Consider the following 14,752-nt stretch of genomic DNA (forward strand, 5'->3'; position numbering starts at 1 on the left):
AAAGTAATAGGACTAGAGTATAATGGGGAGGTAAGGTGTAAGTAAGAATGAAAAATGAACCTCGCAACAAGTTTACCATTCTCAATGAAATTGAGATTATTCCTGAAATTAAAGTGCTTTTCTTGCTCCCATCAGCTGAAGTTGAGCGAAGAGAATTCAAAGGATGGGCTACTCTCTTGTACAGCTAATCAATCTTCTTGATTGTGCAGCCTTTCCTGACAGCTGCAATGGCGCCGCTAAAACTGCTGACCTGAAAAATATATATATCTTATAATAAATATAGTCTATCAAATCCACATTCACCTGGCAGATCGGACTACAGAGAATTAATTTTGATTGTGAATTACTTTCAAGAAAGCAGTTTTCAGTACTCACACACGTTGTCACTTACTGGAGGTGGGGGGAAGGAACATAATTCATCCTCTAGCTTATTGAAGAAAGTTATAGTGCTCACATGCTAGTAAGTAATACTGTTATTACTGCAGCAAATTCATATTCTGACTAATATTGTACACAGTCTGTTTGCCATTAGCTTGTCTTTGCAGCATTTCCTCTCCTTGTAAATGGCTGAAGGTTTGTGCTTGATAATACACATTTGACAGCATAACATTAGCTATATAAGATGTTGTACATCAGTGCATCCTACTCATTTTTTCAGAGTCATACCTATCAAAAGCCAAATTTTCTGATGCAGAAAGCTTTCTTCAAATATAAATCAGTGGGGTATTTCTGCTTGCCAGAAAGTATAGCTTAAAAAAAAAGGTGAGGTATTAGTGAGTTATAAAATATTTGTAATGGTAAGAATGGAATTAGAAGTAGGAGAATTGGAGTCTCATTCTAATCCCACTTTTTATAGAGGTATGTTCCTGGTTTACTATGTTGTGAGCTACATCACTGCATTTCCAACACGGTCCATGTAGATATAAAGAGGATGGTAAGGGGATTTGTACATGTTGAGCTCTGAACGAAAATTCTATTAGGAAGGTCACATCTATGTCTGGTGGGGACACACACAGGTTATTTTTATCTTGAGTTTCAAGCCCAGTGGTTTGCTGAGGCGTGGAGGCGCTGCCAGATTTTTAGACTGTGGTATGTGAGTTAGGGCTTCTTAACATGCAGAGTTTTTCTTCCTTTGCATAGTCTGTAGGTTTGATGATGACGTTTTAATGCTCTCTCTTTTTGTGGATTCTAGAGTGACTCTGCCCTCCAAAGTATGACACATATGCCCATAAACAGATCAGGCAGGCAAAGTCATTGGTGAGTGAGTCATTGGTTGCTATAGCAGTGGCATGATGCTTTTCCCTTGCAGCTAACAGTTTATTATTTCTGTCCTCTTCAAAGGCTTGGAAAGCTCTGATTACTGTGTGTCACCATGCTGATCTGTTTGATGCAGCCTTCTTGAGATCATCCAGTTCTATTGCACCTAAGTGTATGCTGTTCTTGATGCTGTCCTTGTAGCGCTTTCTGGGGTGGCCTTGATTCCGGTGTGCTTGTGCCAATTCTCCATAGAAAATTTCTCTGAGGAGTTGATGTTCAGGCATCCTAATGAGATATCCAACCCAGCATAGTTGCACTTTTATGCGGAGTTATTCTTTATTAATTCCATGCATAGATGTTCTTATTCTAGACTAAAATTACTTTCTTCTGATTTAGGGTAATCTGGTGGATTAAGAAAAGGAGTACTTGTGGCACCTTAGAGACTAACCAATTTATTAGAGCATAAGCTTTCGTGAGCTACAGCTCACTTCCTCAGATGCATATCGTGGAAAATGCAGCAGGCTTTATATATACAAAGATAATTCAGAAAAAAACCACTTATTCCACAGTAAAAGTGCCCATACCTACAGTAAATCAGTAATACTCAATCAGCTTAATTTCATACCCTACCTTCTTTGATCTCTTTTTTATTCCTGTACATCAATTTAGGAGCCACAATGGAACCAAAAGAAATTGTTCCATCACTTTCTGTCTGGCTTCAGATTCATGACTTTCTTCCGCTTTAAACATCTGTATTTTGTGTCATTCTTCACTGCGTCTATCCAATACATCCTCAGTCTTCCTCTGTTTCTAGTTCCTGGCACTCTACTATGTATTGCCATGAATGGCATCCTTTCTGGGTCCATTCTTGACATATATCCAAATCATCACAACTGTCTCTCCTGGATCTGCTGTAACAGCATTGTTTTTTGCCCTAGCCATTTTCTTATCAATTCATTTTTTTATTTCTGCAGTCTTGAAACTCAGTAATTCCCCTCAGTCAATACCTTTTGTTCAGCAGCTTTCCTCATACTCCAACATTTCAAGCCATACAATAGTTTCAACATTTCAGCCATACAATTGGCATGATTGTCTTATATATGCTAATGTTCGTTTTTATTGAAATATCTTTAACTTTCCAGATTCTACAGTTTTCTGAATACACTAGTGGATAATCTTCCAATGTCATCTTCACAACTCTGACCCCACTTTATTCCAGATTAATTTTCTTGTGTAGACAAGCTCACAGATACAGCTTTTGCCTGGTGAAGATTAGCAAGAAGGTTGTTGACGTAGGGCCATTATTGCAGTTGACGGACAGGGCCAGATGCTAACGTCTCTTTAAAAAAATAAACCACACTTGTTTATTAGATATTTGTTCAAGAAGCCATCTCTTAATACTGACAATCTCTCCAATTACTGCCATGCCTTGAATCTTTCTTTTTTAGAGTAAAGTTATCAGTGTAATAATTCTGCCATTCTTGTCAGCAAAAAGGGGATGGTTCAATTTTCCAGGGGTGCCTTCTGAAAAATTTAAACAATGCTGGCTCAAGCCCCCACCTAGAAATTTGGGAAAGGGGTGCACTTCACTTGTAAGTACTCAGTACAGTGGTTTAAATCAAAGAGAACCTTAGTAGGGTGAGAGAAAGTGGGGGACAACAGAATAATGTCTTAGTGATCGTCCCAACCTCAGTTCTCTAGCAGTTGTCAGTGGCTGATGCATTTTACCTACTTCCCTCCTCCCCAGCTCAGCTTGTTGTGAAGGGTTGGAGGAATCCAAGAATTCTGAAAGGTCAGTCTCCAGCCCTTAACAGAAGTGCTGTCCAGGCTGCTCCAAGAGCTCTTCTAGCTGACCCAGATGAAGTGATTTCTGCTTGGATTGCTTCATAGGGGTCCTACACCAGAGTCCCTCAGGTAGGCTGCTGCTCTCTATGGCCTCAGCCCCAGGTACCTCAGCCCCAGGCTCCTCAGCCCCAGGCACCTCATAGTGCTATCACTTCAAAGCCACCTCCATCGTTAAGGTGCCATTGCGCTGAATCCTTTTAGAGGGATCAGTGACCCACAGGGTCCCTATCAGAGTACTTGTCACCAGGGAGGCACTTCCAACAGAAGGCAAGAGCCCCTTCTCCATCCTCTACTTACTCACATCTGGATTGGACACTGCTACCCAACTGTGCCAGATCGCAGTCTCAGTCAGAGTGACTACATCTCAGGCACAGTTGATACAGTTCTTTTATCCTTTCATTTCACAACAGGTATAAAAGCATTTTATTGCCCAAGCTCAAAGATTAGTTGTATTTTAACCCAAATATCCCAAATTGTCACATGACTGAAATGCAAATGAGGCCTGGTCCATACAGTCACTTTGCTTGGCTCACTGACCAAGAGTTCCCTCTTCCTATGAAGCCCCTGTTCATTTGGCGTTCTCCAGCAGTTCTGCCTTTTTCCCTGTTTACCAACAGATGTCAACAGCAAGATACCTATCCTCCAGAGTTTCTGGCTATGGGGCTTACATCAAGAAGAGGGTAGAGAGGCAACTCCATCTATATTTGCAGTCTTAACATCTTTTGCTTTAGGCCCAGGTTTAAAAATATGGTTACTACATTGGTTGTATTTATTCACGATCATGCACGGATGAATAATGTTCAGGTGTCTGTGCTGATTTTCCTTCTTTTAATACCGTTGACTATGCAGTAATATTGACTCACCTACAAACCAAGGCAGCATGGAAAGTGTTGTTTTTGATTGTCTGTGTTATAGTCTGAGACATCTCAAAGGGCAATTTGGGGCAATTATTTTTCTGCCCCAAGACTAAGACCTTGTCTACATGATAGGTTACTTCAGTGTAACTTTCATCACTCAGGGATATGAATAATCCACACTACTCAGAGATGTAAATTATACTGACCTAAGCACGGGTATAGACAGCTGCTGCCTCTCATGGTATGTATGTGCTGTAGTGTAGATGTAGCTTTAGTCATTTGGAGTTTGGCAGAGTTTCATTCTCTTGCTCCTTCTGTTCAGCATGTACAGAATCCATTAGGAAAGTAAGTATGGAGGTCTGAGCTGTGGTGTCTTCAGCGATTAGGTGACATTCAGCTTTTTATTTCCATCTCATCTAATCCTCTGATACAGTATTGTGAATTACCCAGCACTTAATAAAAATTGGAGCATGGATGACAGCTGGCCAGCTGAATACAACCCAGATAAGAATAAGATAATGTGATAAGGCTGAAGGAAAGGGAAAAGAGTGCCTGCTGTGGGTTTTTAGATTTGCAGCTTGGACATCTTGTTCAATCCCTAACAGCTTCTGGCTAAGTTTAAGGTGTTGGCTTCAACTTAAATAACTTAAATGACTGAAATCTTGCCCACTTTAGAGACTGCTGCTCCCCTATACGAGACCACATCAGTCACAGTCAGCTGAAGCACTCAGTTTAACAGTGATTCATTTAAACAGGAGGTGGCTTATCTCAGGGAGTTCTTACTGAAGTGACACCAACACAATGTCTCCCCCTCCCACCTTGATTTGCTGGATTCCAGACTTGGTAACCTTCAACTCATGTTGCAAAGCCCATCCTTTTCCCAAGCTCTCATGGGGATGGGAAGGGTAAAGAGTTGGGAGGGTCTGGTAAGAGAGACTGAGTTTGGGGATACAGATCTAATCTGTCTGTGGAATGAATTTCTAAATGAATATCTTATGCATGCACCCAAATCTTAGGGGCTTTCAGCAACAACAAAAAATGTGTGATTACCTATACCTACATTAACACAAATTGCATAATTATAACAAAGTATGTGTCATAACCATAAGGTTTCAGAGTAACAGCCGTGTTAGTCTGTATTCGCAAAAAGAAAAGGAGTACTTGTGGCACCTTAGAGACTAACCAATTTATTAGAGCATAAGCTTTCGTGAGCTACAGCTCACTTCCTCAGATGCATATCGTGGAAACTGCAGCAGGCTTTATATATACACAGAGAATATGAAACAATACCTACTCCCACCCCACTGTCCTGCTGGTAATAGCTTATCTAAAGTGATCATCAGGTGGGCCATTTCCAGCACAAATCCAGGTTTTCTCACCCTCCACCCCCCACACAAATTCACTCTCCTGCTGGTAAAATTCCTCCTTACCTGTAAGGGGTTAAGAAGCTCAAATAACCTGGTTGGCACCTGACCAAAAGAAACAATGGGGACAAACAATACTTTCAAATCTGGGTGGGGGGAGAGGCTTTGTTTTGGGTTTTTTGTTTCTGTTTTTGTTTGCTCTTTGGACTAAGACCCAGGGGTTTGGGTCTTTCATCATTTTGTAACCAATTGGTTAGGATAGATGCTCAAGCCTTCCCCAGGAAAGGGGGTGTAGGCTTGGGGGAATATTTTGGGGGAATAGGACTCCAAGTGGTCCCATCCCTGATTGTTTGTTAAATCACTTGGTGGTGGCAGCAATCCCAAGGCAAGAAAGGAATCTGTGCCTTGGGGAAGTTTTAACCTAAGCTGGTAACAATAAGCTTAGGGGGTCTTTCATGTGAGTCCCCACGTCTGTACCCCAGAATTCAGAGTGGGGAAGGAACCCTGACAGTTTATTTTACTTTTTGCTCCTCACAAAGCATTCAGCATCTCTAATAGATCTGTTTTAAAATTCTGTCTTAAAAATTCTGTCTTTAAAATTCTGTAGCATAATACAATAATTTGCATTTGTCTAGATTTTTTTTAATTTGATTAAGCAAAGAACTGAAATACAGACCTGGGGTGTTACCTTAGAGGTCACAGAATCCTAGAAATTACAGACAGAAAAGACATGCTAAGTCATCATGTCTATGCCCCATGCCAATGTAGCATTGTTCTCTTCAGTCTATCCTCAAGTGCTTTGTCTATCTTTTTATGGTTTGAAAACTTGCCATATAACTGCAATCCTCAAAAAATTTCTTTTGATGACTGTGTCCCAAAACAATAGTTAGGCCTGGCAAAAAAGAAAGAGATCAATTAAAAAAAAAACACCTTGGGCCAAAAGAAGAGGAAGAAGAAACAAAACTCTAGCGCTCAAAGCCTAATCCATGACATAAATATTTAAACATCACAAAATACCAAATGCCATTCTCTTATACCTGACACAAAGTCCCACTTCAGAGAGTGAAGGAGAAAGAGATTTAAGACTCATCACTGTGGGAGGAAAATAAAAGGGAACTCTGAACTATGCTGGCCTTAAACAAAACTGACATATGTGTGGAAAAATATTTCCTTTGGGGGGAGGATGTTTTTCGGATCTTCTAAGGAGAGACAGAGACGGGGGGGGGGGGCACATGGGAGTCGGGGGGAAGAATGAAAGCAGAAATCCTCAAAGGGTTACACACTTGCTCAGTGCAGAAATCACTCAAACTAATTAAACCTAATCATCATTGCAAGCTGTGTCTTCTTTGGACAAGGCTTTGGAAAAAGAAATATTTGTTTAATTAAAACTACATGCATTTCTCAAAAAAGAAGCAATAAAAGTTCATGACTTCTCAAGGATTATTAAAACCCTAAGCACACTACACGAGAGTAACATTTAAGGCAACAATTGGATGCTGAGTAATGACTGATTGATCAAGGCATGAGGACGTGTGTTTATGGGTCCCCCGCCCCTTCTAGCAGCACCCCACTTTTATTAGTATTTAACAAGGTTTGAGTTACGATTGTAAATGTAGTTTCAATTAAAAGCTAATGACCTTATTCTTCAAAAATGTCTTTTGTGCTACTACAAAGCAACATTATTTCAAATACTAAAAATGAGCAACCCAAAAAGAACTGAATTTAATTCACTGAAGTCTGTCAAATGAGAAACGTACTTTGACCCCGGCCTCATCAAGTAGCTAAAACTGAATATTTAATACAGCAGTTATTAATCGATGGTAACAAATCCTCCTAAAATGTCTATGGAGCATTTTCTTGCAGTTTATCACCAAAATTAAGCAGACAACTAACAAACAAATAAAAAGAGAGAGCGAGAGAGAGAGAAAATTGCAGTGACTTATGTGGTAGCTTTTAAAACAACTGGCTAGATTAAGCACCTAGTATCAAACCCTATAAGGTCTGTTCTTAATCAGGAAAAGGGAATTGTAATTATCTTTGCTGGTAGTCACTCTTTCATGCTCATTTTGAGTTGTTTCCTGCATAATTGAGTTCCTATGTATTCATCAGCTTGTTTCAAAAGAGTCAAGAGTGACACCTGCTAGAAGAGATAAGCTCTGCTGCAGGCTTTCAACTGTGGCTAGACTGTAATTTTCTTTTTACCCCAAGAAGGATGTTTGCAGCTTTCTTACAGAAAGAAGCCTTTTTCTTGCTTGACACTTCAAAAATCCAGAAGCTCAACACACATAACCCAAATAATTCCAGTATTAACGTCAGTAATCCACACATTGTTGCATTCTGCCACAGAGACCATAACTTAAACTGCACAACGCTGACAACTGTTTTTAAACAATCACAAAAGTTTATTTTCCATGCCAAGCATCCAACTACATTGACTCTTCATAGCCCACAGAATAAAAAAAAAACAAAAAACAATGGTTGAATAATTTACACAACTGGTGTAAATCAGCATAGCTCAATTGTAGTTAATAGAACTACAATGATAATCTAGGCTGTTATTTCTTATTTATTATGAACTAATGATGTGCTCAGCATGTTACAATATAGCAAGTAACCCATGGACTGTGCTCCCAAGGAGCTTGCAATCTACAAAGACAAAGATAGGACAAAAATACAGGACATTGTGGAAGATACTAAAACTGCTCAATTATTTTGTTGTTGCTCTTTTGCAAATGGATGCATTTTTAATCATTATCTCTCTAATCATTCATTATAAAGTGCAAATAATAACTTGTGCATATTATTTATTTGCTTTGTAGGAGAAAAGCCCAACTCTTCTGGAGCTTATAAACTCCAAAGGAGTCTTTTTGACTGTGAAGCCACCTGGTGTAATAGCATAAAGGTCACAGGGATTGAAACGTTATGAACAGAGCTGGATAAACATATGTACCAGATTATACACAGAGTTCAGAATGTGGAAGAAGAAATTTGGGTTTCCTTTAAGGTATCAGCTATTCATTCCCTACTCCAAAGGGTTACCTCTGTAACTCTTTTAGAGGAGATTGCTGGGGAAGATTTCTAAAAAACTGGAGTAGGCCAAGGTGGCTCATGAATCAAATGAGAGAGAGTGTTTCCTGAGTGGGTCCCAGGCTAAATGACATATTTAGGTTATGCGGAAGCAAAGGCCTTTAGAGATGGAGTTCCCCAAGTGGATGGAAGCAACGCCAAGTGAAACAAGAAACCTGATGCAGTAGGGCCACCATCAGTAAGTATTAAATTGGTCCATGTGAAAAGCCAGCCAGATCCAGATACCTGTTACTACGCATCTGGAGACATCAAAGGCTGGAAACCACAAGTCTGTTGAACTCAGAATCTGAAATAAGTCTAATCCATGGAGACAACTCAGCACTGAAGGGGGAGATGATTTGTACTGCAGGAGCTTCTTTGGTGACTATTAATTATCAGCCATTGAAGACAACAGGAAAAATCGAGCTCCAGCTAAACTTGGGGTCTCCTTATACTAAGTGGACTTTTGTTGTGATGACCATTTCTATTGTGTATTTCTATTGTGACCATTGTGCTGTTGTATTGGGAGTGGATTTCATCCAAGGAAATCACAAAAACTCCTGAGGTATTAATAATATGAACCTGTTGAAGTATTTATGATTAAAACAGGATGCCACTAGACATTAATTTAACCATAATTTCCTTTATTAAATCCAAAGGCCAAATGATACTAATACAATTGATCTAAACATTCCTAAAATGCCTAAATAATAAGCAATTTACTATAACCAGACATTTATAAGCATTTGACCACAATACTCAAAAATGGACTAAACCCAGGGGTGCTTAGATCCATGCTGGTCAGCTCCAACTTTGTCAGGAAGGTAATAATAATGAACCCTTCAGGAGTTTACCTTTTTATACCCTTTAACAAACAAATGATGCCACTGCCTGTTGCTAACTTAGCTAAAAAATTATTTTGGCTGGTTTGGTGTCATTGCTGGTTCAACACCCACAACTATCACCAGCTATTTACTATCCCTGGATGTAGATAGGAAGAAGCTTAGAAACTGAAGTAGCACTCTTGGGGCCGCAGAAATGCCTCTACCAGGCCTACAGAGTGGAACTGTTCCCTGTGGTGGCTTGGCATATAGTTGTCATTGTGCAGCAATATTCCTAAGGAAAAAGAACAGCTGCAGTGAACCTATATGAGTGTTTGAAGCTACCAAAACCCGGTCACACTTGCTGTGCGGCAGAAATCTGTTCCAAGCTGGACCTACGGGTGAGTCCTGGGTAAGAGCAATTAATGTGACTCACTAGGAAGTGCAGCTAGTTAAAAAAAAATCACATTCTTGGGACAATGTCCAGTGTAGCTGGTGTCTCAAAGCCTCTTACAGGATTAGACATCAGGAGTTGTGAAGCAGCCCAATCAGTAAAAAGAGCTAGGGGTTGATTTGAGAAAAGCTGCCATAAAATGCAACAAAAAGAAGTGATTAGACCAGATGTTCTTACATCATGCTAGTAAGTTCTCACAGAATATCAAAAAGTGTTTGGGAGATATGATCAGGTACCAGACTAGGTTGTGCTGAAGTCAGGGAGTGTCCCTGTGAGGCAACCCCCATATTGGATTTCCCTGGTGTATCAGGTGCTCAAGTGAAAAAGAAGCTAAGTGTTCAATCTACATTAAACTTGGGCATCCCCAGCTGTAACTGTGAAAAAAGACCAAAGCATACTTGAGGATGTGTGTGTTGACTATAGGAGACTTAATTCAAAGACAGTTCAAGGTAACTGCTTACATCCCCACATAGTAGAAACCCTGGATAAAATGCCAGGTGCCTAAGAGTAGTCATTTTTATTTGGTATCTGAATACCATCAAATTAAAATAGCACCTGAGGATTGAGAACCACCACCTTTGTGAAACCCAAAGGGCTGTTTCAATTCTTCAGGATTCAGAACCCATCAGGGATGTTTCAGAAGATAGTGAACGATCTGACCCAAGTTTTGAGAACGGAAGACATCATCACGTACTTAGATGACTTCATGAATTTTCACAAAACATGGGAGTAACATCTGATAGAAGTTGAAAGGATTCTAAACCTTTTTAAAAAGAGTCGGGCTTTAAATTTTCAGGAAACAAATGTCAATTTCCAAGGAATTGCATCACCTTTAAGGTCACATTCAGTGAGGACAGGTTGGAACCCAAATTCCTGAAACCGAATGCCATACAGGACTGGAATGTTCCTCGAAGAGGTAGAGTTGTTTGTAGGCTTCGGTGGACGCTACAGAAGGTTTTAAAATATTATAGAGTTGGAGCATCTACCTATTGCTGATGCCCTGAAGGCCTATTGTCTATATTTACAAGGTACAGAATTCAGAGTGTACACATATTAGAGTGCCTTGCACTAGCTCCTTACAAACACAGCCAGGAAGGTGGCTTGTGGAGATATATTCAGACAGTTTGTAAATCCATATTCACTGTTTATCATAAACCTGGAAAGGAAAGTATGGTTGTGGATGCTTTCAACTGAGTGAGGCCAGCGAGAATAGATTCAGACTGGTCTTGTGAGGACATCTGATATGAACAGCATAAAGACACTAAGTGTGCTTTGCACACCAATAGATCTACTGAAGAAGACCCTGCCTGGGGAAGTTCAATGCAGTTCAGAAACAATAATTCATTGATCCAACTTGCTAGTGTATGAAGGGAACAGGATTGTCTTGCCAGCAAGTTTAAAGAGAGAAGCACTGGAGTGTCTTCATAATAATGAAGCAGCAGGCTATTTGGGGTATGAAAAGATATTGAGCCAGGTATCCAACAGATTTTTTGCTGGTCATTGCTGCAGCTGTTAAGGACTGGCTACTTTCCTTTCTTACTTGTCAAAAGGATGCAAAGAACTCTTTTTAGGAGAAATGCCCCAACTAAGGGTATATCTACACTACAAAATTAGGTCAAATTTGTAGAAGTCATTTTTTTAGAAATCGTTTTTATATAGTCGATTGTGTGTGTCCCCACACAAAATGCTCTAACACGGTGGAATGCTTCCACAGTACCGAGGCTAGCGTCGACTTCCAGAGCATTGCACTGTGGGTAGCTATCCCACAGTTCCCGCAGTCTCTGCCGCTCATTGGAATTCTGGGTTGAGATCCCAATGTCTAATGGGGCAAAAACATTGTCGTGGGTGGTTCTGGGTACATGTCGTCAGGCCCTCCATCCCTCCCACCCTCCGTGAAAGCAATGGCAGACAATCGTTTCGTGCCTTTTTTCCTGAGTTACCTGTGTAGACACCATACCACGGCAAACATGGAGCCCGCTCAGCTCACTGTCACCGTATGTCTCCTGGGTGCTGGAGTCGCGGTACTGCATTGCTACACAGCAGCAACCCATTGCCTTGTGGCAGCAGATGGTGAAATAGGCCTGATAGCCATCGTCGTCATGTCCGAGGTGCTCCTGGCCACCTCGGTAAAGTCGGTCAGGAGCGCCTGGGTAGACATGGGTGCAGAGTCTAAAATAGGAGTGACTCGACCAGGTCATTCTCTTTAGTCCTGCTGGCAGTCCTATTGTACCGTCTTATGGCGAGCAGGCAGGAGAGGAGGATGGCTAGTAGTCCTGTTGCACCATCTGCTGCCAGCCAAAGATGTAAAAGATGGAGTGGATCAAAACAAGAAATACACCAGATTTGTTTTGTATTCATTTGCTGCCCCCTCCCTCCCTCTGTGAAATCAACGGCCTACAAGCATTTTGGTGAGGTCTGTTAAGGGCACCTTGAAAAGTTTAATGGAGATTCAGTCCTGCCTGAAATACCAGGGGGAGGGATAGCTCAGTGGGTTGAGCATTGGGTTGAGCATTGGCCTGCTAAATGCAGGGTTTTGAGTTCAATCCTTGAGGGGGACATTCTGTGTAGCAGTTGTTTTTGTTTCTCCTTGATGTAAAGCCACCCCCTTTGTTGATTTTAAATCCCTGTAAGCCATGTCGTCAGTCGCCCCTCCCTCTGTCAGATCAATGGCAGACAATCATTCCGCGCCTTTTTTCTGTGCTGACGCCATACCATGGCAATCATGGAGCCCACTCAGATCACTTTGGCAATTAGGAGCACATTAAACACTGCGCGCATTATCCAGCAATATATGCAGCACCAGAACCTGCCAAAGCAAAACCGGGCAAGTAGGCGATGTCAGCGCGATGATGAGAGTGATGAGGACATGGACACAAACTTCTCTCAAAGCACAGGCCCTGGCAATGTGGGCATCATGGTGCTAATGGGGCAGGTTCATGCGGTGGAACGCTGACTCTGGGCCCGGGAAACAAGCACAGACTGATGGACTGCATAGTGTTGCAGGTCTGGGACGATTCTCCATTGCTGTGAAACTTTCGCATGTGTAAGGGCACTTTCATGGAACTTTGTGACTTGCTTTCCCCTGCCCTGAGGCACAAGAATATCAAGATGAGAGCAGCCCTCACAGTTGAGAAGCGAGTGGCAATAGCCCTGTGGAAGCTTGCAACACCAGACAGCTACCGGTCAGTCAGGAATCAATTTGGAGTGGGCAAATCTACTGTGGGGGCTCCTGTGATGCAAGTAGCCAATGCAGTCAAAGATCTGCTGATATCAAGGGTAGTGACCTTGGGAAATGTGCAGGTCATAGTGGATGGCTTTGCTGAAATGGGATTCCCTAACTGTGGTGGGCCATAGACAGAACCCATTTCCCTATCTTGGCACCAGAGCACCAAGCCGGCAAGTACATAAACCGCAAGGGGTACTTTTCAATAGTGCTGCAAGCTCTGGTGGATCACAAGGGACGTTTCACCAACATCAACGTGGGATGGCCAGGAAAGGTACATGACTCTCACATCTTCAGGAACTCTGGTCTGTTTGAACAGCTGGAGGAAGGAACTTTATTCCCAGACCAGAAAATAACCATTGGGGATGTTGAAATGCATATAGTTATCCTTGGGGCCTCCAGCCTACCCCTTAATGCCATCATTCATGAAGCCATACACAGGCAGCCTAAACAGTAGTCAGGAGCTGTTCAACTACAGGCTGAGCAAGTGCAGAATGGTGGTAGAGTGTGCATTTGGACATTTAAAAGTGCGCTGGTGCAGTTTACTGACTCGGTTAGACCTCAGGGAAACCAATATTCCCACTGTTATTACTGCTTGCTGTGCGCGCCACCATATCTGTGAGAGTAAGGGGGAGACGTTTATGGTGGGATGGTTACATGCAGCCAGACACCAGGGCTGTTAGAAGAGCACAGCAGGGCGCGCTGAGCATCAGAGAAGTTTTGAAAACCAGTTTCATGGCTGACCAAGCTAACAGTGGGGAACATTTCTGTTCAGCCACAGGCAAACAGCCCAGCAGGAACGGCCACCTCTGAATGTCCCCTTAAGAAAAGCACCCTATTTCAACCAGGTGACCATGAATGATATCACTCTCCTGAGGATAACACAGAGAGATAAAGAATGGATGTTGCAATGCTTTGTTCTGCAATGATTCCCGACTCCGTGCTACCGGCCTGGCGTGGTAAAGTTTCCTACCATGGTGGATGGAATAAGGCTGCCCTCCCCAGAAACCTTTTGCAAAGGCTTTGGCAGTACATCCAGGAGAGCTTTATAGAGATGTCTCTGGAGGATTTCCACTCCATCCCCAGACACGTTAACAGACTTTTCCAGTAGCTGTACTAGCCGCGAATGCCAGGGCAAATTAATCGTTAAACACGCTTGCTTTTAAACCATGTATACTATTTTAAATGGTACACTCACCAGAGGTCCCTTCTCCACCTGGCAGGTCTGGGAGGCAGCCTTTGGTGGGTTCGGGGGGTACTGGCTCCAGGTCCAGGGTGAGAAACAGTTCCTGGCTGTCGGGAAAACCGGTTTCTCCACTTGCTTGCTGTGAGCTATCTACAACACCCTCATTATGATCATCTTCCTCATCCCAAAACCTGCTTCTGTGTTGCCTCCATCTCCATTGAAGGAGTCAAACAACATGACTGGGGCTGTGGTGGTTGAACCCCCTAAAATGGCATGCAGCTCATCATAGGAGCGGCATGTTTTGGGCTCTGACCCGGAGCAGCCGTTTGCCTCTCTGGTTTTCTGGTAGGCTTGCCAAGTTTCACGTGGCACTGCTTCGGGTCTCTGTTATGGCCTCTTTCCTTCAAGCCCTGGGAGATTTTGACAAATGTTTTGGCATTTCGAAAACTGGAACAGAGTTCTGGTAGCACGGATTCCTCTCCCCATATAGTGATCAGATCCTGTACCTCCCTTTTGGTCCATGCTGGAGCTCTTTTGCGATTCTGGGACTCCATCATGGTCACCTCTGCTGATGAGCTCTGCATGGTCACCTCTGCTGATGTGCTCTGCACTCACCTGCAGCTTGCCACACTGGCCAAACAGGAAATGAAATTCAAAAGTTCGTGGGCCTTTTCCTGTC

The sequence above is a fragment of the Lepidochelys kempii genome, chromosome 5 (assembly GCF_965140265.1).
Source record: "Lepidochelys kempii isolate rLepKem1 chromosome 5, rLepKem1.hap2, whole genome shotgun sequence".
NCBI classification, from domain to species: Eukaryota; Metazoa; Chordata; order Testudines; family Cheloniidae; genus Lepidochelys; species Lepidochelys kempii.